We start from the raw sequence: 23,835 nt of genomic DNA, 5'->3' as shown, positions 1-23,835 counted from the left end.
ATGACAGCGCTTCGTGGTTATGGGGGCTTGCGTTTCTCAACAGCCTGCGAAGTCCTCATCCGAGACTTCAGCGACATTTACCCAGAGTGGGCCACACTGGCCAACATAGCCTGCTTGATTCCCGTCTCCAGTGTGCCTGCGAACCCAATTAAAACTGCGCACCGAAGTCGCCTTGGGGAGGGCAAGGTCACACGGCTAATGCGCATTGCAAGTTGCGGAGAGACACTTTGCACCTTTGATTTCAAGTCCGCAGCTGCACGCTTCAATGCTTTCAAAAAGCAACGTAATAAGTAGCTGAATGATATGAGCAGCCATTGTTATTTTTTTGTTTATTTTCAGAGTTTTTACTCTAGGCTATTTTATTTAAGGCTATCCCCTATCTGAGAAAAGGCATAGGCGTATGCGCATTGCAAGTTCATTTAAATCCTATGTTAGAAAGGTTCCAATATTGAACGTGCCACTCTGCTGGCCCACGACTCACAAATGGACTCCGCTGAACGTTTGATGGAGCGCCTGCTCTCTTCCATGAGACAACAGATCTCAGCCAGTCCCAAGACCAAGACCACCAACAGGGCAATCCAGACAGACTTGCTCGGCAGCACAACCAACCAATCAGACATGGCTTCCGTAACTCCCCCTCCTCCCCCTCCACTTCCTGCTGCTACCCCAAACCCTCCTCCTCCCCCACCCCCACCCCTGCCAGGCACCACTTATGGTGCACCACTTCTGGCACACTGTTGGTGCGCCACCCCTGGTGCACCCCCACCACCTCCTCCTTTACCTGGGATGCCACCTTCTCCTCCACCACCTCTACCAGGGATGGGGCAGGGAGGTCCACCTCCTCCCCCTCCCCTGCCTGGTATGGGCCCCCCACCTCCCCCTCCCCTGCCTGGTATGGGCCCCCCACCTCCCCCTCCCCTGCCTGGTATGGGTCCCCCTCCCCCACCACCCCCTCCCCCAGGTATTGGAGGAGGTATTATTGTGCCCCAGAACGGGCAGTTCTTGGGGGCATCCTACTATGCTCCTCTCCCCAAGGCCAGCCGCTGTCCCACACTGCGCATGAAGAAGCTCAACTGGCAGAAGCTGCCCTCCAGAGTGGTGTCTGAAAGCCAATCCATGTGGTCGTCAGTGCAGTCTGATTCCCTGGAACCTGACTACTCCAGCATTGAGGAGCTCTTCTGTCTGCCAGTGACTAACTCAAAGGCCAAAAGTACCAACACTACGGTCAAACGAGAGCCCAAAGAGATATCCTTCATTGATGCCAAGAAAAATCTAAATTTGAACATATTCTTGAAGCAGTTCAGATGCTCACATAAAGACTTTGTAGCTATGATCCAAAATGGGGACCGTTCCAAGTTTGATGTCGAGGTGCTGAAACAGATGCAGACATACTGCCGGAGAAACATGAGATTGAGAACCTCAAGTCATACCAAGGGGAGATAGAGAAGCTGGCCGGTGTGGATCGGTTCTACCTCGACCTCCTATCAGTTTCATGCTACACCATGAGGATCGAGTGCATGCTTCTCTGTGAGGAGACCGCTTCTGTGTTAAAGATGCTGCAACCCAAAGCTGAGCTGCTGGACGCAGCCTGTGAGAGTTTGATGGAGAGCACTCGCCTTCCAAGTTTCTGCAAGCTCATACTTGACATTGGAAACTTCCTCAACTATGGGAGTCACACAGGCAATGCAGATGGCTTCAAGATCAGCACCTTGCTGAAGCTCACAGAAACCAAAGCCAACAAGTCCCGTATCACATTGCTCCATCACATCCTGGAGGAGGCGGAGAAAACCCATGCTGACTTGCTGAACCTTCCGGATGATCTAGAGATCTGTGAAAAGGCTGCTGGAATAAATGTGGATTCTATTCAGGCGGAGTCGAGCTCACTGGTCAAACGGTTGAAGGGTTCTGAGAAAAAAGTGTCCTCTTCTTCTCAGGAGGATATCAAGCAGCAGTATCTCACTGCTATGAAGGGGAACCTGGAGGCCTGTGAGGAGCTGCAGGAGCTCTTTGCCTCCATCGAAAAGAAGAAGGAAGAGCTAGCAGAGGATCTGTGTGAGGACACGTCCCGCCTCTCACTAGAGGAGCTGTTCAACACCATCAAGACCTTCAGAGGACTCTTCCTTAAAGCAATCAAGGACAACCAGACCTGGAGAGAGCAGGCCATCAAGGCAGAGAAGAGGAAGAAACAGCAAGAGGAGGATGACGCCAAGAGACCGAGGGGGGAGAACGGAAAAATAATTTGTAAAGCCCCCCCAGTCCAGGAGGAGGGCTGCATCATAGACCACCTGTTGGCTGACATCAAGAAGGGCTATGCACTAAGGAAGACCACCAGGGCCCAGGCAGACAGGGGCAGCCTGCCCTCTAATGACAAGAAAAGGGATAGCACCCAGCCTGAACATGCCAAGCTTGAGCGATCATCAGCCGTAGATACCCAAGATGGCATAGAAGTGGACAAGGTGGCATCAACCATTCAGCAAGGATCGCAGGACAGACTGCCACACACAGGGGAGTCCACATCAGGCCTTCCAACAGGACTCAAACTGGATTCATCAGAGACCATCGCCCCCCGAAATCCTGGATTGGATCCCCTGCTCAAGGAGGGATCTTCAGAGAGAGATGAGGGCATGGCTACTGAATCCGGGGTTGAGGTTAAGGATGTGAACCGTAACGAATTATCCTCTACTGGAGATGCTACTAGGGAAGGAAACACAGAAACAAAGGTGATGGATCAGAGAGGGGCTGATGGAACGGTGGTGGATGGGTGTCCAGTGTCAGCACCTACCTTGGCCACAGTTGACGGAGACACAAAGTCCAAAGAAAAGACGCAGCAAAGGAGTAGGGGTAGATTTCAACCCCTATGGCTTGCGGCTCTGTTCGAAGGCCTTGGCTTCCAATCGAGTCACACTCGAAAATGAGCCATAGGGGTAGAAAAAGGAATCGGGATTGGCCCTTAATGTATTCCTCTCTACCGGTGCCATATCTCACACATCCCACCAGGGGGACCAAACACTTTTGAGATTGCCAGTCTCAAACCCTTCCAACCTCAAAGCCAGTGCTAATGCTTTTAGTACTTCTTCCTGCCAATTACAATAAATAAACATCAACAAATCTTTGGAAAAAAATAAATAAAATAAAAATAAAAGAAAGGTTCCAATATTCTAAGTTCATGATTATTATAATTGGTTATCATTTCCACCTTAAGAGCTAAGCTGTGCGTAATATCACCTGCCACCTTAAGTGTGCAGTGCATTCAGGACCGCATTGATTCAGATCGGAGAAGAAGTTGAAAGTACCACAAGTTTCTCATGTTACAACTCCAGTCAGTTAGCCAGCGGTGTGACATCAACAGTAAGGCAACAGTAACACTACTGTTATTTTATGAAACTCCGTTGTCAGATGTTGTTGTAATTGTTATTTCATTTTTATGAATCTGTAATTATGAGTCAACGACGGGTTTTGCAAGAACCACACATACACCCATTGTAGTGTTTGCAATCATCCTACCCATGCCTGAACTGTACCCTGCCTGAACCCACTAAAGAAACCTGAACACAAAGTCAATCGCCTGTCATGTGTGTCCTGATCGACGCCCCGGGGGCGAATGGAGCATACTCTCATTGAACTATTCACCTTATACAGTCCTTTCCCATAACCTCACTAACAGCCTATTTATTTTCAAAGTTTTATTCTATTTTATTTTATCTGATAAAAGGCATATGAACGGAAATTAGGCTAGCCTATGTGTCACAACAGAAGCCTACATGTAACCTCTTGCACTTTTCAATAAAATGTTATAAATCTAGACATTGTGGTATTTCTTTATATACGTATCCCAGCCTGCCTATCAATTGTTTCTCAATAAACAGTTATGTTCTCCTCATTGTCATACTCCCGAGTCTGATTAAGTATGATTTGACAGGCAGCTAAACTAAATGCCTTCCCAACCAGCGAGACCTGGTTATAGAAATGACGTTGTTTTATTGATAAAAAAGGGTAAAACTGGAAAGAGAAAATAGAAAACTCACATTAATCCCAAACAATTTAACAGACTTCAGTTAACGTAATGTGGAGTCCGTTCATTGATCGATGCAGTCTGTTCAGTTCCCAGTGTGGCGCGCGTTCAGCGCTGGACATATGGCATAGCGCGCATGCGAATCATGAAAGCCTATATTATTATATTTATTATATAGCTCGCATCTAATCGTATCGGATGAGAAATAGACATTAAACGGCATATATAGGCTACACAACAGTAATCACCGCGACAAACAGCTATATTATATTTTAATATGATGACCGGAATATCTCACGTTTGTCCGGTAAATTGAAATCTTCCCGGACACGTTGACCGACACCAATTTTTTCTAACGGAAACCCTGACACACACACAATAACTTGTGTACGTTCGTACACAACAAACAAAACCACACTAACAAAAAACAAACAAACAAGCTTGTAACAAAGCTAGATAGCTAACAAGCCAACACCTGTGTGGCTAGCCTAGTAAACACTGACACAGCTTAGCATGTAACTCAGTACACTAGTTAACAAACTAACACGTTTGGCTATGGAATGTGATTACATAGTTAACAAACTAACATGTTTGGCTATGGAATGTAACCTACTACATAGTTAACAAACTAACACATTTGGCTATGCCATGTAACTCACTGTCGGTGTGTCGGCAATAAACATACAAACTTGTACATACACACAGCTTAGTAAACAATGCAGGGGGGTATTCCACGTACGTTGATTAGTATATCAGCGATTAAAATAAAAGCCGCGTTCAGGCAACTCGTGAATGGGATTCAAGCCTCAGGTGATTCCTCGAACGAGGATCAGGCTTATGTCATCAGTGTTCACAGAAGACGAAAAATAAGATGTAAAATAGTGCAATACTGCCGCAATTAACAAGGCGAGGGAAATGGTTTGGCAAGAAATTGCTGACCGATTAAATGCGTAGGTCATACTAGCCCCAGTTATTGTTAAATGTTCATATTTTAATGAATGAATATTTACTACTGTGGTGATATCAGTAGCAGGCTACATATAGTCATATTGTCACGATGACATAGTGGTTTTGACCGCTGCCATAGTATTAAATCATCATTTTAAGACGATGGTTCAAATCCCTCTTCAGACACACTTTTTACTGCATTTCGTTGTCTGAATCTAATCTAAAATCTCATCTAAAAAAGTATGTAGGCTATAAAATGATGGTGTAGAGTAGACTCAGAGGATGTGTCAGAGTTGACTGAAGATGGTGCCGTTGCTGATGACAGCGAGGACACACAAGTAAAACAGCTCCAGATTAACCAGTTTCTGATCAGCCAGATGGAGAATCCACAGACCATGCCAAAGTACCAGAGGAACTAGCAGAAGCCTCAGATCTGTATGACAGTGTTGTGGCTGCCACCATAACCGGGACAAAGCAAGTGAATTACTCCAGATCATAGCTCAGCGCTTGGAGGCAGAGAAGACAACCTTGGTAGATGACCGGACAGCAGCACTCTGGCCACAGTACATGGAGATGATTGACCTAGTCCGTGCATTCATCAGATTGGAGAAAACTGGAAATTGGGATCAGCACCTTGATAATTAATAATTAATACAAGGCTGGACTATCCCCCGACCTTGTAATAGAACAAGCCCTCATGCGAAGTATGAAACACAACGTTTGGTTCTAGTGGATGTGGGTTCTTTCCAACCCTGCAACATCTGAAATCAACAATGCAATAAAAGAAGTGACAGGGGTAAACTATGAAACTAGTGAACAGCACAAGGACCGTTCTGCATCAACACAGGAAAGAGACAACGCAGACACTAAATAAACAGACATAGGCAGACATCAAAATACTTGATGATACTTGATTGTTGGAGTCACAAAATCTGTTGCCGGGTATGAACACCTTCAACACCTAATCACTGGTGTGACAGCCCATAATACGGTGAATGTGGACCATTCAAAAGAGGTTGGTAGAAGGGTCTTAAATCTCACAACATAGCTATCTATCTCACGGCATTTGATAACAATGTCGAAGCGAGAGGCGTTTATAGCTTCGGTCTGCAAAGAGAATGTGGAGGACTTTCTACATTTCGAAAAACTCCACGTAAGTTCTAACTTTGGAAAGATTACACCACGATTATGAACAGCCTTCATTTAAAGGACATGGTAGGGAAAAAGGTGACAGAATATACCTTCAAGAGGAAAGCACATGCAGTCACCATGGATTACAAATCCACAGTCAAACTGAACAAATTATCTGAAGACTTCCAAGTATGAACTCTGTGGGTATCCACCTGCGCTCTGCTCAAAAACAGTGTTTCTCCCAGTGAACAAACCCCAAATTGCAAAAGCAATATGGAACGCAGTCCCTCATGATGGTGCCAGAAAGAGACATCCCGTACTTTACTTTACTTCTATTTATTTGTATAGCACTTATTAAGACAGCAGTCACAAAGTGCTTCACAGTACATTTGGTAGAATATTGCATAACACAGCAATAAACAGCCAGTGTAATTCATAAAAAACTAAACAAGCATTTCACACAAGCAATAAAACAAATGATAAAATGAACGAATGATAAAAATCAATGCAAATATCAGAAGTAAAAAGAGAAAACAACGTATAAAAATGCCATCCTATATAAGTGGGTTTTTAAACGTTTTTTAAAAAGTGGTACAGACCCAGCTAACCTGACAGTGAGGGGGAGGCGATTCCATAATGTTGGAGCTCCAACAGTAAAAGCACGGCCACCCTTTGTTTTGAGCCAGGTGTGTTTTAAGGAGGGATTTAAAAATCTCCAGGGTCTGAGCGGCCCGTACGTGGAGGGGGAGGCTGTTCCAAAGTTTAGGTGCAGCAGCCGCAAAGCCTCATGGTCATGGGTAAAGGTGAGCCCATGTGGCTGTGGCGTCGTGTTGAAGACAGGCTGAAAGCGATGCAAATGACTCCACCCTGCCCCCACTGTGATAGATGACACCAGTCCAGTATGGAGGGTTACCTACTGGTTGCCACCTCCAAAGTGAGTTTCTTTAATCTCTCTGCTATATTTACAAGAATAGTTCTCACTATAGTCTACGTCAGTCATGTCAAATTCAAATACACAGGGGGCCAAAATAAAACATTGTTACAAGTGGAGGGCCGGGCTGGTTCAATGTTTATTAAAACTCGCAATTATTGCACATATTGAACCAATACCAATAACACAGCCTATATTGCACTTAACATTAATCATTAAATTAAATTAAGTAAAACATAAATAAAATCAGTTGCAATATTTTCTCAAGGCTCTTTCAGTAATAAATTGAAAACGTTTTTTTTCTCTTCTTTTTTTTAACAGGTAAACAGCAAAAAAAAGATAAATGCAAAAATGAAACAGCATGCATTAAAAAACAAATCAGTTTGCTGCTCTGATCCTCACCAATGACTGTCTTTTATAATAAAATTAGAAAAGTTAGTGCAAACGTGCAAAACAGTTGCATTAATTTCTTAGGCAACATTTCCCTGGGTCCATTCAACTGGAGAAAAAAATAATAATTCCCTTCAAAGAAATATCAAGTCCAAGTCCTTTCTGCTCACTTGTCTGAGGCTGAGCCCGATACTTGGTGTCTCATCTTGAGTACAAGTTCATTAATGTTTGGGGTCAGGCTCTGAGCTGAGGAAATCCTCAGGATTGAGTTCAGGTGTTCATCAGTAAGATGCACATGCCCAAGATGCTATGTGATATTTTGTTTAGTTTCATCAACGAAAACAGTAGTTCACACACGTATGTGCTGCCAAACATAGACAGCGTGCGAGCAACTTGGGTGCGCAGCTCAGGCATTGTGTCGGGGATGAAACGAGCAAACTCAGCAGCGCCACGGACGCCATTTTGCCTTCAGTGTGTCATTACAGCTCCATTTGGAGATTTGCTGATGCACTTTCCACGTCAACTGCAAATGGATTGCTGAGCAGTTGAAGCCTGCTTTTTTGGGCTTCAAAGTCGGAAAATCTCCGCCTGAATTCGGCTGTTTGTCAGCAAACTGTGTACTCGGGAACACTCGGGAATTGACAGCGATGTTCAGACCTCCACTGTGACTGTGCTGCTACTGCTCATGACTAGTACTGACGTGAAGAGAAGACGCGGGGTCGCGCTCGCTCGCGGGCACTCGGTACGCGCCAATGCACTCGCAGTGCATCTTGGGACTTGTAGTATTATGGTGCTGCGGGCACAGAATAATCCGGGCCGGTTTTAATAGTAATTAAATATCATCCCGCGGGCGAGAGAGAACTCATTCACGGGCCTGATCTGGTCCGCGGGCCTTGACTTTGACACATGTGGTCTACGTGAATAACTACGTCATTCTGGGTCAGGGTTTCTCTCAAACTCCTCAGTCTTTCAAACTGGTGCTTGATATTGTAAATGTGCCTGGAGAAGTTTGAGAGGTGTTCCTGTGTGAGCTCCACCAACTTCTCAATGGAGGTATTCATCAGAGCAACGCATCCGGGTACTTTCCCCTCCCGTAATGTCCACGCCCCTTTTTGGGTGATAGAAGAGTAGAAGTTTGACTGGCGGTCAATGGGAATTTCTGTTCTTTGCTACTTTAATCAGATAAAATAAGAAAACCGTAGTGCTTTTTAGATATTAGGAGCACAAATCCGATGGCCAGTTAGGCAAACTATTATATAGTGTCATTGCCGATCAATGATCGACGTCGTTATATAGAGAAAATGAATGAAATAAGGGTTGATTCATCAGAGCAGTCATACGTCATCTCCCTGTCATCAGGCATTTGTAGTTCTTCAGTTGATTTGCCGTGTAAATCCCCAGATGAGTGTTACATTAGTTTTCTTAAGATAGGATAATAAATAAATCTGTTCAATGGGCATTTGCCAAAGTAGCCTACTGTTAATCAGTATTTATCCTGTATGGTGTATATGAAGATGTTATGACGTTTTATCATGAACATAATGAACAGCAAGCTAGATCCAAAACTAGGGCCGGTGGAGGAGGGCAATTGTCACATTGGACAGACTACCAAAACAGAAAAATAAAGTATCTTAACGACAGCAAAAGTGATGGATGTCAGAAATACATTACCTGGAGATTCAATAAGGTACTTTTATATGACAGGATATTGGTTAGGGTTATATGACACCTGTAGCGAGATAGATAGATAGAGCCAAAAGTAAAAAGTCGCTAGTAATTGTATGACGCGCCAAACAATCCGCTGAGATGAAAAGTACATTTTAGAGCATTTATTGAATAGAACAATCAAACTTGGCAACGTACAAAAATAATCCATAAGCGATCAAAACCAGAAAAATAACAAACTATGCGTATAGAATATGTGTATAATGCGGTCAACAAAAATACATCGTTCCCCTCTCTCTCCACTACCGCCATGCAAGGTGCGCAGGTGATTAAATTACCTTGCAATATCACCCCCCATAACCATATGACTTCTCAATACGGTGATCTAGGCAATAAACAAACAATCAAAGTAAACTCACAATAAACCCATTAGCCTGTTATACTAAATACCCCCTAAATCATATTCATACCTCCTACAACACCTCAGGCCTTTAGGTCGGGTGGTTCATCCACATGGATGGAGGCAGACTGAAAGGACACACATTCATTGCCTATTTCATAAATGTTCTCCATATAACGACGTCGATCATTGATCGGCAACGACACTATATAATTGTTTGCCTGACTGGCCATCGGATTTGGGCAGTCTGGGGATTTACACGGCAAATCAAATGACAGGGATTAAAGCAAAAAAAAAATCTCCTAACGGAAAAAGAAATTCAGGCCAAATCGGGGCCGGTGGCTTTCTGTGCGCAAAGCGCACGTGCGATTTTCCGTTCTATGTTCTAATGCTTTGACTTTTCTTTCGAAAAATTTGAACACATTTCCGCGTTGTATAAAATCAATGACACATCGCTAGTCAACTGACACAGCTTGTTTTGTGAGCCTGCTAACAATGTAAAGTAGTGTTCTAGTTAACTAGGTAGCAGTCCAATCCATTTCGCTGCAGTATTTTGGCTTGACTAGCGAGTTTGTGTTGTGATTCTCAACAACGTTGAAACGTAGTTTCACCCTTTTCCATAGTTTTGAATAATAAATGTGTGGACTGACGATGTAGCGCAGCCTAACTTATTCTAATAATTATTTAACATAGTTTTATTGTGATAATTATTCCCCCCTCCTCCCAGACTTACAAGGTCACATTATTATTGGATTGGTTGTTTGCGTGCCGGGTGAAGTTAGCTAAACATTTAACCTGCTAGCTAGCAAGAGACACATAATGTCACTCTCCAAAGGTCTAAAGAGGAAAGTTGACGGTGAAAACAGGGCATTTAAAGAGGAATGGACAGCGAACTATGCGTTAATCCTACCTGGTTTCATCAATGCAAAGCCGTTGTGAGACTCACATTTTACGTGCTTACAATGAATGTTCCCTTCCACCTATACATGCGAGTCGTCCTTTCGTCAATGAATGCGATAAAGACGGACTAGAGGAATCGATTGATGCATAAAAACCTTGAGAACTGCCGGATTAAAGTGACGTCCATAATAATAATAAATAATAATACATTAGACTTATAGCGCTTTTCTAGACACTCAAAGACGTCCATATCACCAGATAGCCAACAAATAGTGACCGATGGGAGATGCCAGTTTTCTCATTAAGTGAGATTTAATAGCCTAATATTATTTTTTCTATTTTTAATGAATGGCTCATTGTAATTATTATCCCTAGTAATGTAGCGTGTTTGCTCTGTCGTTTCAGGAGCATATAGGCTAAGCGGATTCAGCTTTCTTTTTTTTTGCGCCGATTTTGTTGTCAATGTTTTTCATAAAATTAAACTGCATTTACTTTGTTACTGTTCACATGTGTGGTGCAGTCACATTCACATAGCCTATAAGTAAACATTAAGTTTGAATGATTTACTGAGCTGGCGTTACTTTTTTCAAACCACACACCGCATGTCGGCTATTTCAGCACCACGCATTGTCCACCTATTTATCACTATGAGGGGTTCAGCGTCAGTGCACCCCGCTCTGTTAATGTCGCATAGTTGTAGCCAATAAAGGCCTATATGTAGGCTATATAGGCTATTATATATCATTTATATACCTAATACCAACATCAAAATAGATTGTATGCCTCTACAAATCATATTACACCAGGTAAAATCCGTCACAACTTGGAATAAATCCGTCACAACTTGGAATAAATTGACGGAAATCCGTCGTAGCGACGTAATCCCTGAAATTAAGAACTCCAAATCCCTGATGACAGGGAGATGACGTATGACTGCTCTGATGTCTGAGGCTTGTTTCGGATCCGCTTTTCCATGTTTCACGTCAGGGTGATGCCTCAATAAGTGGTTTCCGTAGATGTGTGGTGTTTCCACAAAATGTAACCTCCACTGCGCACAGCTTGCATATGGCTTTGCTTTTGGCGACTGTAAAAAGTATTAATGTGTGTAGACTTCCTAACACTGTAGGGTATTGACTTCCTACACTGTATGAGGGTGTAGCAGGTTACTTTCTGCTGGGTTAGTATTCTGCGTTGTGTCTTTTTCACGAAGAAACACCGGTTGGATGAGCAGTGGATTTATTCCCTTTAACATAGACACATCAGAAACAGGTGTCACATCAGTTCTCTTCCACCATCCACATACTGTAAAAAATAAATACAATGATGGACACCAACATATTGTGACGTTAGAATTATATCTATCTCAATTTTTGTCAACATTTAGTTTTCTACATAATCTGATCCATTAGGTGTTTATTAATGCCTGTGTGGTGTTATCTTTAAAATGTTGACATTTTTCAGTTAGTAATTAATCAAATACAAAGGTTCCATCTCATAGAACATAATGGAATGTAAAAACTTTGGTGCTCAATATCTCTGAACTACCCTAAATGGAGATAGAACCTTCTCATTCTAAGCTCACGATATACTGTATCACGAGGCAACATCGCCATTACAACTGGCACAATGTACATTCTCAAGACCAGCGCGCGCCTCTCCCCTCACGTTCACACGATGGCTAGCTGCTAGCATACAACCTAGTAGCCCGTCTCACTCCTCAATCTTAATCGAAACAAAATATAAGAAGACAATTTCTTCTACACAGCTTAGCAAACACATAAAAATCCACATTATATTCTGTTACAGTGTGTGTCGCAAAAATATTCAACCCCAAAATCTCAAATAACGATGGAGAGAGCAGAAAAAGACCGTGTCACCAGCTCAGAGTAAAACGCGTTCTGAGCTGGACCATGCGTGTCACCGTAATAGCGCCCCCACGGGAAACAAAAAAAATTATGCAATGTAATTAACGGGGTAGGAACCAATAATCTCAATCTCATTTTGGGGAAATTCACAACACAAATAAAATAGCATAATAAACAATATTGACTTGGCTACAAGGGCATAGGCTACTGTATGCTAATGTATCTTGCTGTAACCTTCTGTACTCTTCCTGTAGTTCTGGGTCGGTGTACATTTTGGCTCTGAATTTTGTCAGCCTAGCCTTTGCTAAAGCTCTCATTTTTTTCCACCTGCTGACTGTCTGCAATGAAACAGGACATAAAGCAAAAAATATAAACAGTTAGTACATGTTTACTCATTATACATAATTAGACAATAATGAAGTAGCCTATATAAATGTCATCTGTCAACTGTATCATAACACCGCTGATTGATTGATTTTCAACTGCATGAAATACCATAATGTCTATGGTTCACAGAGTCGGTCAGGAAGTCCAACAGCCAATAGCACAGCGAGGTGTTCACTCCCAGCCCATCCAGTTTTTGTACAAGCTGCTGGGGGATGATTGTGTTAAAAGCTGAGCTAAAGGTCCCCCGACCTTGTAATAGAACAAGCCCTCATGCGAAGTATGAAATGTTTGAAACACAACGTTTGGTTCTAGTGGATGTGGGTTCTTTCCAACCCTGCAACATCTGAAATCAACAATGCAATGAAAGAAGTGACATGGGTAAACTATGAAACTAGTGAACAGCACAAGGACCGTTCTGCATCAACACAGGAAAGAGACAACGCAGACACTAAATAAACAGACATAGGCAGACATCAAAATACTTGATGATACTTGATTGTTGGAGTCACAAAATCTGTTGCCGGGTATGAACACCTTCAACACCTAATCACTGGTGTGACAGCCCATAATACGGTGAATGTGGACCATTCAAAAGAGGTTGGTAGAAGGGTCTTAAATCTCACAACATAGCTATCTATCGCACGGCATTTGATAACAATGTCGAAGCGAGAGGCGTTTATAGCTTCGGTCTGCAAAGAGAATGTGGAGGACTTTCTACATTTTGAAAAACTCCACGTAAGTTCTAACTTTGGAAAGATTACACCACGATTATGAACAGCCTTCATTTAAAGGACATGGTAGGGAAAAAGGTGACAGAATATACCTTCAAGAGGAAAGCACATGCAGTCACCATGGATTACAAATCCACAGTCAAACTGAACAAATTATCTGAAGCCTTCAAGTATGAACTCTGTGGGTATCCACCTGCGCTCTGCTCAAAAACAGTGTTTCTCCCAGTGAACAAACCCCAAATTGCAAAAGCAATATGGAACGCAGTCCCTCATGATGGTGCCAGAAAGAGACATCCCGTACTTTTCTTTACTTTTCTTTATTTGTATAGCACTTATTAAGACAGCAGTCACAAAGTGCTTCACAGTACATTTGGTAGAATAGATAGATAGATAGATAGATAGATAGATAGATAGATAGATAGATAGATAGACTTTATTTGTCATTGCTACAGTACAGGTACCAAACAACGAAATTTAGGAGGGGAGGCTCCCCTGGTGTTTAGGAAAGGAAAAAGAAACACATTTTAGAAAAAGCATAGATGCATAAAATCACAAGAAGGTAAGGAGCTGGTTTACATCAATGGAGGCTATGTACACAATCCACTGTACTATACTGCACAGATAGTCAACTAGGGTTGTCATATTTCACAAGAAAGTATTTTTTCACATTATTTTAAAGTGTCACAGTTTGCAGGCTTGAAAATGTACATGTTTGTGCCTCAGCACTAGCTGCCATACAATCCGTCCGGACTGTCCTGGGCCCAGAACTTAGGCCTTTTCTGTGTTCAGGGCCTTGACGGCCCTGTGGTAGAAGCTGTCCTTCAGTCTGTTTGTCTTAGCGGCCGGGGTCCTGTACCTCCTGTTCGAGGGCAGCTTGACAAAGTGTTCGTGCCCAGGGTGGGTCGGGTCCTTGGAGATCTTGGAGGCCCTCCTGAGACAGCGTGTTTTGTACAGCTCCTCCAGAGAGGGGAGCTTTCAGCCTGTCTTCAACACGACGTCACAGCCACATGGGCTCACCTTTACCCATGACCATGAGGCTTTGCGGCTGCTGCACCTAAACTTTGGAACAGCCTCCCCCTCCACGTACGGGCCGCTCAGACCCTGGAGATTTTTAAATCCCTCCTTAAAACACACCTGGCTCAAAACAAAGGGTGTTTGTAGAATATTGTAGAATATTGTTTGTAGAATATGTTTGTAGAATATTGCATAACACAGCAAATAAACAGCCAGCGTAATTCATAAAAAAGTAAACAAGCATTTCACACAAGCAATAAAACAAATGATAAAATGAACGAATGATAAAATGAATGCAAATATCAGAAGTAAAAAGAGAAAACAACGTATAAAAATGCAATCCTATATAAGTGGGTTTTTAAACGTTTTTTAAAAAGTGGTACAGACCCAGCTAACCTGACAGTGAGGGGGAGGCGATTCCATAATGTTGGAGCTCCAACAGTAAAAGCACGGCCACCCTTTGTTTTGAGCCAGGTGTGTTTTAAGGAGGGATTTAAAAATCTCCAGGGTCTGAGCGGCCCGTACGTGGAGGGGGAGGCTGTTCCAAAGTTTAGGTGCAGCAGCCGCAAAGCCTCATGGTCATGGGTAAAGGTGAGCCCATGTGGCTGTGGCGTCGTGTTGAAGACAGGCTGAAAGCGATGCAAATGACTCCACCCTGCCCCCACTGTGATAGATGACTCCAGTCCAGTATGGAGGGTTACCTGCTGGTTGCCACCTCCAAAGTGAGTTTCTTTAATCTCTCTGCTATATTTACAAGAATAGTTCTCACTATAGTCTACGTGAATAACTACGTCATTCTGGGTCAGGGTTTCTCTCAAACTCCTCAGTCTTTCAAACTGGTGCTTGATATTGTAAATGTGCCTGGAGAAGTTTGAGAGGTGTTCCTGTGTGAGCTCCACCAACTTCTCAATGGAGGTATTCATCAGAGCAACGCATCCGGGTACTTTCCCCTCCCGTAATGTCCACGCCCCTTTTTGGGTGATAGAAGAGTAGAAGTTTGACTGGCGGTCAATGGGAATTTCTGGTCTTCGCTACTTTAATCCGATAAAATAAGAAAACCGTAGTGCTTTTTAGATATTAGGAGCACAAATCCGATGGCCAGTTAGGCAAACTATAATATAGTGTCATTGCCGATCAATGATCGACGTCGTTATATAGAGAAAATGAATGAAATAGGGGTTGATTCATCAGAGCAGTCATACGTCATCGCCCTGTCATCAGGCATTTGTAGTTCTTCAGTTGATTTGCCGTGTAAATCCCCAGATGAGTGTTACATTAGTTTTCTTAAGATAGGATAATAAATAAATCTGTTCAATGGGCATTTGCCAAAGTAGTGTGGTATTCTGTAGTAAGAAAGTAGTTAGGAAAGAATGAGACCGGGAGACACGCTTCTGTTCTTCACTTCGCACTTTTATTCAACTCTCCTTCTTCACATCCGGAAGTGCATCTATCACTTCCGTCACTGCATACATCACTAGCATACTAGCGCCCACTGGCGGTATAAACAGGACACAACATTTCCCCCTTTCTTAAAGGAATTACAGTACTCAAAGAATGCAATATTCTGTATACTGGTGTCAGTACAATTGAAATAAAATGAAAACTAAGGAAATGAAAATGAATGAATCAGCAGAATGAATAACAACAGTAAACAGTTTATGACAGTGAAACATGAAATGAACATTCACTTTTGTCATTGCATTGTAGGACCTTTTTGTACTAAGTTAGAACCGTGTTCTATCCTACCCTTTTAGTACGTTCTCTACGGCACAAAGTCTACCAGCCACCTAGGTGGGTTTCTGACTCTAAGGTTCCTTCTTGGACCTGGTTCATTAAACACATTCTCTTTCTCGGGCACCATGAACTCCTCTAGCTCAATCTCCTTTTCACCACTGGTGCCAGACAGAGCATCCTTGGGGAAGCGTGTAAGCTTGGATGCATTCCATTTTCGACCATCACTGAGCAGGTATGTATTCTGTCCTGCTTTACTAACTACTGTCAGCGGTTCTGTGAATCTTGATGATCCCTTTTTTACATGCTCCGGTCTGCGGACACGTACGGTGTCATTCACTTGGAACATGGGCACTTTCGCTCCCCTCATTCTGTCTGTGTACTCCTTACTCTCCTGTTGCTTGCGTCTCACTGTCTCCTGCACTTTCTCATGTGACTTAATTTGTTGTGAGACAGGGAGGACATTTAGTTTTGTACGCATCTTTCTGTTCCTCAGCAACTCAAAGGGAGTAGCTCCTGAAGTAGCATGCGGCGTAGCGCGATAGTTCAGTAAGAACTCTGTTACTGCATGTTTCCATGGCTTGTGCATTCTCTCAGCCGTCTGAATACACTCTTTGAGAACTCGATTAAATCTCTCAATAGCCCCGTTGGCTCTTGGATAATAAACACTGGAACGCAGGTGCTTTATCTCTCTCTCTCCCAGAAAGCTTGCAAAAGCATGGGAAGTAAACTGACATCCGTTGTCAGAGACCAGGAAGGAAGGGTTACCTTCACGACTAAACACTGTAGTCAAGAAGCTAATAACCGCCTCTGTAGTTACAGTAGAGACAAACGCCACCTCTGGCCACTTACTGTAATAGTCTGTGAGTGTAATAGCGTAACGGCAGTCCCATGTCGCACAGTCAAAGGGACCAACAATGTCAATGGCCACCTTCTCCCATGGTCCACCTGGCAGTTCCACTGGGGTAAGTGGTGCAGGCGCAGTTTTGGCTGTTTTGTCATTGTATTGACAGGGTACACATGAGCCTACTAATGTCTGGACACATCTGTCCATTTGCGGCCACCAATATAGCTCTCGTAGTCTCTGTTTAGTACGCACTATTCCCTGATGCGCTTCATGAGCTAAATTTACAACTTTAGACCGTAGTGTAGTAGGAACCACCACACGGTCGGGGCCTCTCATGACAAGTAGTTCATCCACAGCCAGTTCATCTCTCACTCTGAAATATGGAGCAAGTTCCTTTGTCACATTCTTACTGCATTTTGGCCAACCTTTCTGTATCTGCTGTCTCAGTTGAGTCAGTTCAGGACAGGCCTCACAGGCAGCAGTGAACTCGGTCACAGATATGGCATGTGAGGAACCTGTGAACACAGTAGCCACCATGTCTGGCTCCTCCTCCACCTCTCCTGTCGAAGGCAGAGGGAGTCTGGACAAGCAGTCAGCAGTCACATTACGTTTCCCTGGATGGTAAGTGACATCATAAGTAAAGCATAGTAGACGTGCAGACCATCTCGCTATTCTCAGACCTGCGCGACCCGTACCCCTGGAAGTGAGTAGGGTTGTCAACGCTTGGTGGTCTGTGCGTAGGACAAAACGATGTCCCCACAGGTAGGTTCTCCACCTTTCCACCGCCCAAACGCATGCCAGCGCCTCACGCTCGACGGTAGAGTACTTTCTCTCTGCAGGAGAAAGTGTCCTGGACGCAAAAGCTATGGTTCTCTCTGTATTGTCTGGGTGAATCTGGCTCATTACAGCCCCCAATCCATAGTTAGAAGCATCGGTAGTGACATAAGTAGGTAACTCAGGATCATATAATGCTAAGGTAGGACTCTCAGTAATCAGTCTCTTAACCTCAGTAAAACTGGACTCTGCATCCGCTGTCCATTCAAACTTAGTGTCAGTAGATTCCCTGAGTGTAGCACGTAGCGGTTCCACCACAGTAGAGAAGTCAGGTATGAATTTACTATACCACGATGCAAGTCCTAGGAAGGACCGCAGGGAGGATGTGTCGTGCGGGGCAGGCGCGTTCGCCACAGCACTGACCCCGTCTTGGTCAGGATGAAGACCATCTTTGGACACAGTGTGGCCCAGGAAGCGTAGAGCTTTCTGGTTGAACTTACACTTGTGCATGTTCAGTTTAAGTCCCACTTCATTTAGAGCATGTAGCACTCTCCGTAGGCTGACATCGTGATCCTGCTGTGTGATGCCGTAGCAAATCACATCATCCAGGTAGGCCTGTACGCCTGGCAGGCCTGTCAGTACAGTCGACATCATTTTCTGAAAAGCTGAAGGAGCAGAAGCGAGGCCAAATGGCACTCGGCAGAAACGAAAGAGACCCTCATGCGTGATAAACGCAGTTAAATCACGGCTATCTGGATGCAATGGCAACTGGTGATAAGCAGAGGCTAAGTCTATAGTAGAAAAGACTGTGGCTCCACGGAGCTCAGCGAACAGTTCATCCATGTGCGGTAAGGGATGACAGTCACTGATGATTGCCTTATTAGGTTCTCTGAGGTCAACACACAGGCGAGGCTTTCCTCCCCCCTTTCTCTGGGTCACAACTATAGGGGAAACCCATGGAGATGCGTCTATACGTTCTATAACGCCTTTTTCCTGTAGATCTGCGAGCTCATCGGTCACAGCCTGCCTCACTGAGAACGGAAGCCTCCTCAGTTTCTGCTGTACTGGCACAGCATCTGGTTTAACCTGTATTTTGTGCATAAAACCTTTTGCACACCCTAACTCCTGTACTAGAACCTCTGGTTCGGTCTGTGGAGTGGTACTCTGTACAGTAGGTGCTCGGAGCACAGTAGGAGAGCTAGCAGAGCTAACAGTAATAATTTTGTTACCCTCAATGCACATCTGCAATGCTACAAATAAATCTAGGCCCAGCAATGCATTTCCTGATTCAACCACTATCAATGAACCTGTAACTGAATGTCCATTATGAACAACTGTAGCATGCATGCAACCTTTAACAGGAATTTTCTCTCTGGAGTAAGTAAGCAGATTCACTGTAGGCTCAGCAAGGACACATGTATGGAAAAGTGTCTGGTAAGTACTCTCTGGAATAATAGAAACAGATGAGCCTGTATCCACTATCAGCTCAACAGCATGGGAATGATAATTTGCATCAACTCGTACAGTACACATAATTTTATCATTCACGACGGCCCCCTGCATGTAAAGCACAGTAACGTCATTCACCACTACCTCACGCACCTCTTTTTGAGCCGATCTACACACCTTGGAAAAATGTCCAACTTTTCCGCATGTATTGCAAGTCACCTTAACCGCCGGGCATGTAGGCTTGTTAGCTAAGTGTCCTGTGGATCCGCATCGGAAGCAGGCGCGCTGATTCCCAGTTGTAGCTGGCTGGCTGTAGACCGTGGCAGGTGCAGTCGTCGTCGGAGCTTTCTTCTTGCCCTTGTCGAACCTCCTCCTCGTCGGCTGTTTCTCGATGGCTCTCACCGAAGCTGTAGCTCCAGAGAGAACGTTGGAGTTCCGTAGTCCAGCCTCGATTTGTAAGGCCATTGAAGTAGCTTTGTCCAGAGACAAGTCCGATTCAAGCAAAAGTCTGTCTCGTATGCGTGTATTAGCAACACGCTCAATCAGTTGATCACGAATCATTTGTTCCTCCATGGCACCAAATTCACAAGCTGCAGCTAGCTCGCGTAATGAAGCAAGGAACTGATTAACCGTCTCGTCAGGACCCTGAGCTCTCTGTCGAAATTTGTGACGTTCAGCAATCACATTCACCTTAGGAACAAAGTACTTTTTCAATCCATCCACGGCAGAAGTGTAGGTAACACCCGTCTCCTTTAGAGTGTAGAACAGTCTTTGTCCTTCGGTCCCAAGTGCATGGAGAAGAATCGCGCGCTTTCTTTCCTCCGGCCATTTTTCTCCGGTAGCATCAATTACGAGCATGTAATTTTCAAACATTCTCAACCAAGTCGGAAAAGAAATAGCAGGTTCGCCTGGCACAGGCATGAACGGTGTAGGTAAGGGTACGGAAATAGCCATCCTCGTCGCCAAAAATGTGGTATTCTGTAGTAAGAAAGTATTTAGGAAAGAATCAGACCGGGAGACACGCAGCTGCTGTTCCTTCGCACGTTAATTCAACTCCATCTCTTCACATCCGGAAGTGCATACATCACTTCCGTCACTGCATACATCACTATCATACTAGCGCCCACTGGCGGTATAAACAGGACACAACAAGTAGCCTACTGTTAATCAGTATTTATCCTGTATGGTGTATATGAAGATGTTATGACGTTTTATCATGAAAATAATTAACAGCAAGCTAGATCCAAAACTAGGGGATATGACTTCTCAATACGGTGATCAAGGCAATAAACAAACAAGTAAACTCACAATAAACCCAGCCTGTTATACTAAATACCCCCTAAATCATATTCATGCCTCCGACAACACCTCAGGTCTTTGGGTGGTTCATCCACATGGATGGAGGCAGACTGAAATTCTGTAATCCTACTTTGATTGTTTGTTTATTGCCTTGATCACCGTATTGAGAAGTCATATGGTTATGGGGGGTGATATTGCAAGGTATTTTAAGCACCTGCGCACCTTGCATTGCGGTAGTGGAGAGAGAGGGGAGCGATGTATTTTTGTTGACCGCTGTTAGAGCAAATTATCAATAAAGGCAGCCTGTTTCGTTTCAAGATGTATTAGAAATGATATTTAATATTTTCCTCTATAGAAGGAGGAAGTTTACAGGTTCGTCAGACGCATCTGAAGATTCAAAGTTCCTCGTAAAGTCAAGATCATTCATTACATCTCAGTATTTATGCACTCAGGTACCCTCAGGTAAGAGGTCCGCCCTCGAGTGAGGTCTAGAGACCAATCATGAGCAATGGGTGTGGATTTGTACATCGAGGAAGATGATGGGGGATGAAGGTTAAGGGGGAATCGGCCCCCACTTTCTCCTAGAGACACAAAGGTGAAAAAGGAACACAATGGCTACAACTGGTTTAGTCTGGTCTTAGAGTACTGGGTCTGGGGAAACACAAAAGTCCAAAACTGCTCTAGATGGCTTAGTCCATCTAGGTAGAAAAGAGAGCAATCAGGTCTTTGTAATCATTTAAATATGTCTGTTGTCTAGCCAATGTCAAGCTTCAAGTAGAGAAACTGGTTTCATTTTGTGTTTACAACAGGAAATCAGTTTCGATAGCTTTCTCTAGATATTCAATTTTCTGTTGTGAAGTATGAATCTTAAATGTAGAAAAATGTCTTATTACATATAATAGTTTTCTCTCACACCGCATTATACGCATATGACACAGATGAACCACTGATGAACCAGATGAGACACTGACCTCATGTCTTTTAGCTTGCTTTTATAGTTGTTTTTATTTTCTTAATATTGCTGTGAATATGTGAATATGTTTTTCTGTTTTTGCACCTTCAGAAGAACCACATTTTCATTGTATAGGCAACTGTACAAGGACAATAAAGTGTATTCTTTCAACCCTTCCAACTTCCTGAATGAGCAGGGAGAGTTTGAGAAGCCTGAGGCCTTCCTGCCCTTCTCTGCAGGTATATAGCGCAAAACAAAGTACATCGCTATAGATAAATGTTGATGATGGATGGAAATAAATGGCTGATTGAGCTTTTTTCTTGTTATTGTTGTTAATGTTTCAGGGCCTCGTATGTGTCTTGGGGAAGGACTAGCTCGTATGGAGCTTTTCCTGATTATGGTGACGCTTCTGCGACGCTTCCAGTTTGTCTGGCCTGAGGACGCAGGGGAACCTGACTACACTCCTGTGTTTGGAGTTACTCTGTCCCCCAAGCCCTATAGACTAGGTGTAAGGCTGAGAGGGAACCAGTGAGGGGGAAGAGGTCAGGTATAGTCTGATATTATCGATGTGATATAGTTAAACCCTGTATGTTGTTGTTGTTGTTGTTGTTGTTGTTGTTGTTGTTGTTGTTGTTGTTGTACGTAAATCTATTGTACTTGCTATTGTGTTTTACACAAATAATTGTTGCTGTCAGTTTTGCTTTGTATAACCTTGATTAAGATTGATGGAACACTTGGCGCACTGTGTGACAAAATGTTGGTTCAAGTAAATATGTCTTCCTCCTTCGTCTCCTTCCTTACATGCGTTACCATTGAAGAGCATACGTTGTTAAAATGTTATTGGACTGGTATGCAATATTTTTGTAAAATAAATAGTTAGCAAACATTAGTTTAACATAAGTTATGTGGAATGTTTGGCTTGCTGAATTCTTAATAAAAGTATTTATAAATGATTGTTCTGCAGTTGTTCCTCGTCTCTAAAGCATCTTTCACACAGGTCACAACCAATGAATCGAGACTAGCAACCTGTCTTGTACAGTTGCAATCAAAATTATTCAACCCCCAATTGCACATTAGGTTTATTGGCAAACTATTTCTCAGCTGTTTGCAATAAACAAATTACACAATAACTGTTTAAGTAGTTCAATGAAACTAATATTACACGTTTAAAAAAAAATCCAAATTCAACACAAAATTCTACTTGAGTAGGCTACAGCTCAAGCAGGAGTTGAAAATGTGAGAAAGATGCGGTGCCAACAACAGATTAACATTGCTATTAAAATCGATTTTCTCGGACCTAGCAAAAGTGAACCCTCGCATATGGAGTATACGGTTTAGCAATCGGTTTTGCGAATCACATTATTGCATTACAATTTGAATATTGACTCAAATAACGCAGGCAAAAGTGGCAAATGAATATGCTATTTTGGGATTGTATAGTCATTTGCACATTAGAATGAACTTTAGAATTTTGTCAGCTACAAAGCAGCGCATGACTTTGAAAATTAAATGTCAAATGGCTTTGCATTATAATTTTAATATTGACAGTGAATGTGCACATCAGGTACATGAAAATGAAAATGAAAATCATTAGAATTGCATTTGAATTTGAATATTGTCTGAAAGAATGCATGCAAAAGTGGAACATGCAATTGCTCATATTGCATTAGCATTTGAGTTAAGTCTACTATATGCTTCCATACCTTGGTAGCCTAGTGACCATGTCGTTGCTCATTGATAGTACAGTATCGTGTCCTCACTCTCCATAAAATTGGATAGCCTGGTTATATTACCCCACATTAACCACTGTAGCCTACTGTCTATTCATTGACATGTACATACTTTTATCAAGCTGAAGCAAGCATATTTTCTTCAGAATAGTCATTTATTAGTGACGTTGATTACTGTGAAGTCAATGCGGACGGTGGTCAAGTTGTTAATGTAGCCTCGCGCTACGTGCACTGAATATGAATGTAAAAAGTAAATATATTTGCATGAATATCAATATGTACAGTAAAGATATATCTATACAGTGTGATGCGTACAGGACAAGGACGAATAAGATATGTGCAGTGCGCACGTATCCTTTGTGCACTCCTTCATAATACATGAGGCAATATTTCTTATGTCGGTGGAAATGGTATCCATTTCAAAGCGTTTCTCCTCTTTCATACTTCTGCCAGCGGAGGCGCAGTTGATAATTTCTCCAGTTTCTATGCGTACGCATGGCTGCCAGTGTGCTTAGAGGTGCGCACAGTTTCACAAGATCTCGCCTCTTGGGGTATCGATGATCATGAAATGCATCTGCGTTTCCTGGGGCCTCATTTATAGAAAGTACTTTGGATCAAATTTGATCTTACCCGTGTCGTACGTAGAAAACCACGTCAAAGTAGTGATTTATAAAATTTC

General features: G+C 43.1%; 1 pseudogene across 1 annotated transcript; it reads left to right on the top strand.

The window, feature by feature from the left end:
* On the top strand, positions 1–21,958 carry LOC308171196 (inverted formin-2-like; annotated as a pseudogene). The gene is made up of 3 exons: positions 1–130; positions 704–2,339; positions 21,851–21,958. The product of its transcript is annotated as an inverted formin-2-like (transcript).
* The last annotated feature ends 1,877 nt before the right edge of the window (positions 21,959–23,835 follow it).

Source organism: Nansenia antarctica (genome assembly GCF_963989245.1).
Source record: "Nansenia antarctica genome assembly, chromosome: 15".
NCBI lineage: Eukaryota > Metazoa > Chordata > Actinopteri > Argentiniformes > Microstomatidae > Nansenia > Nansenia antarctica.
Note: the sequence above shows the minus strand (reverse complement) of the source record. Positions and strands in the feature narration are given on the sequence as shown.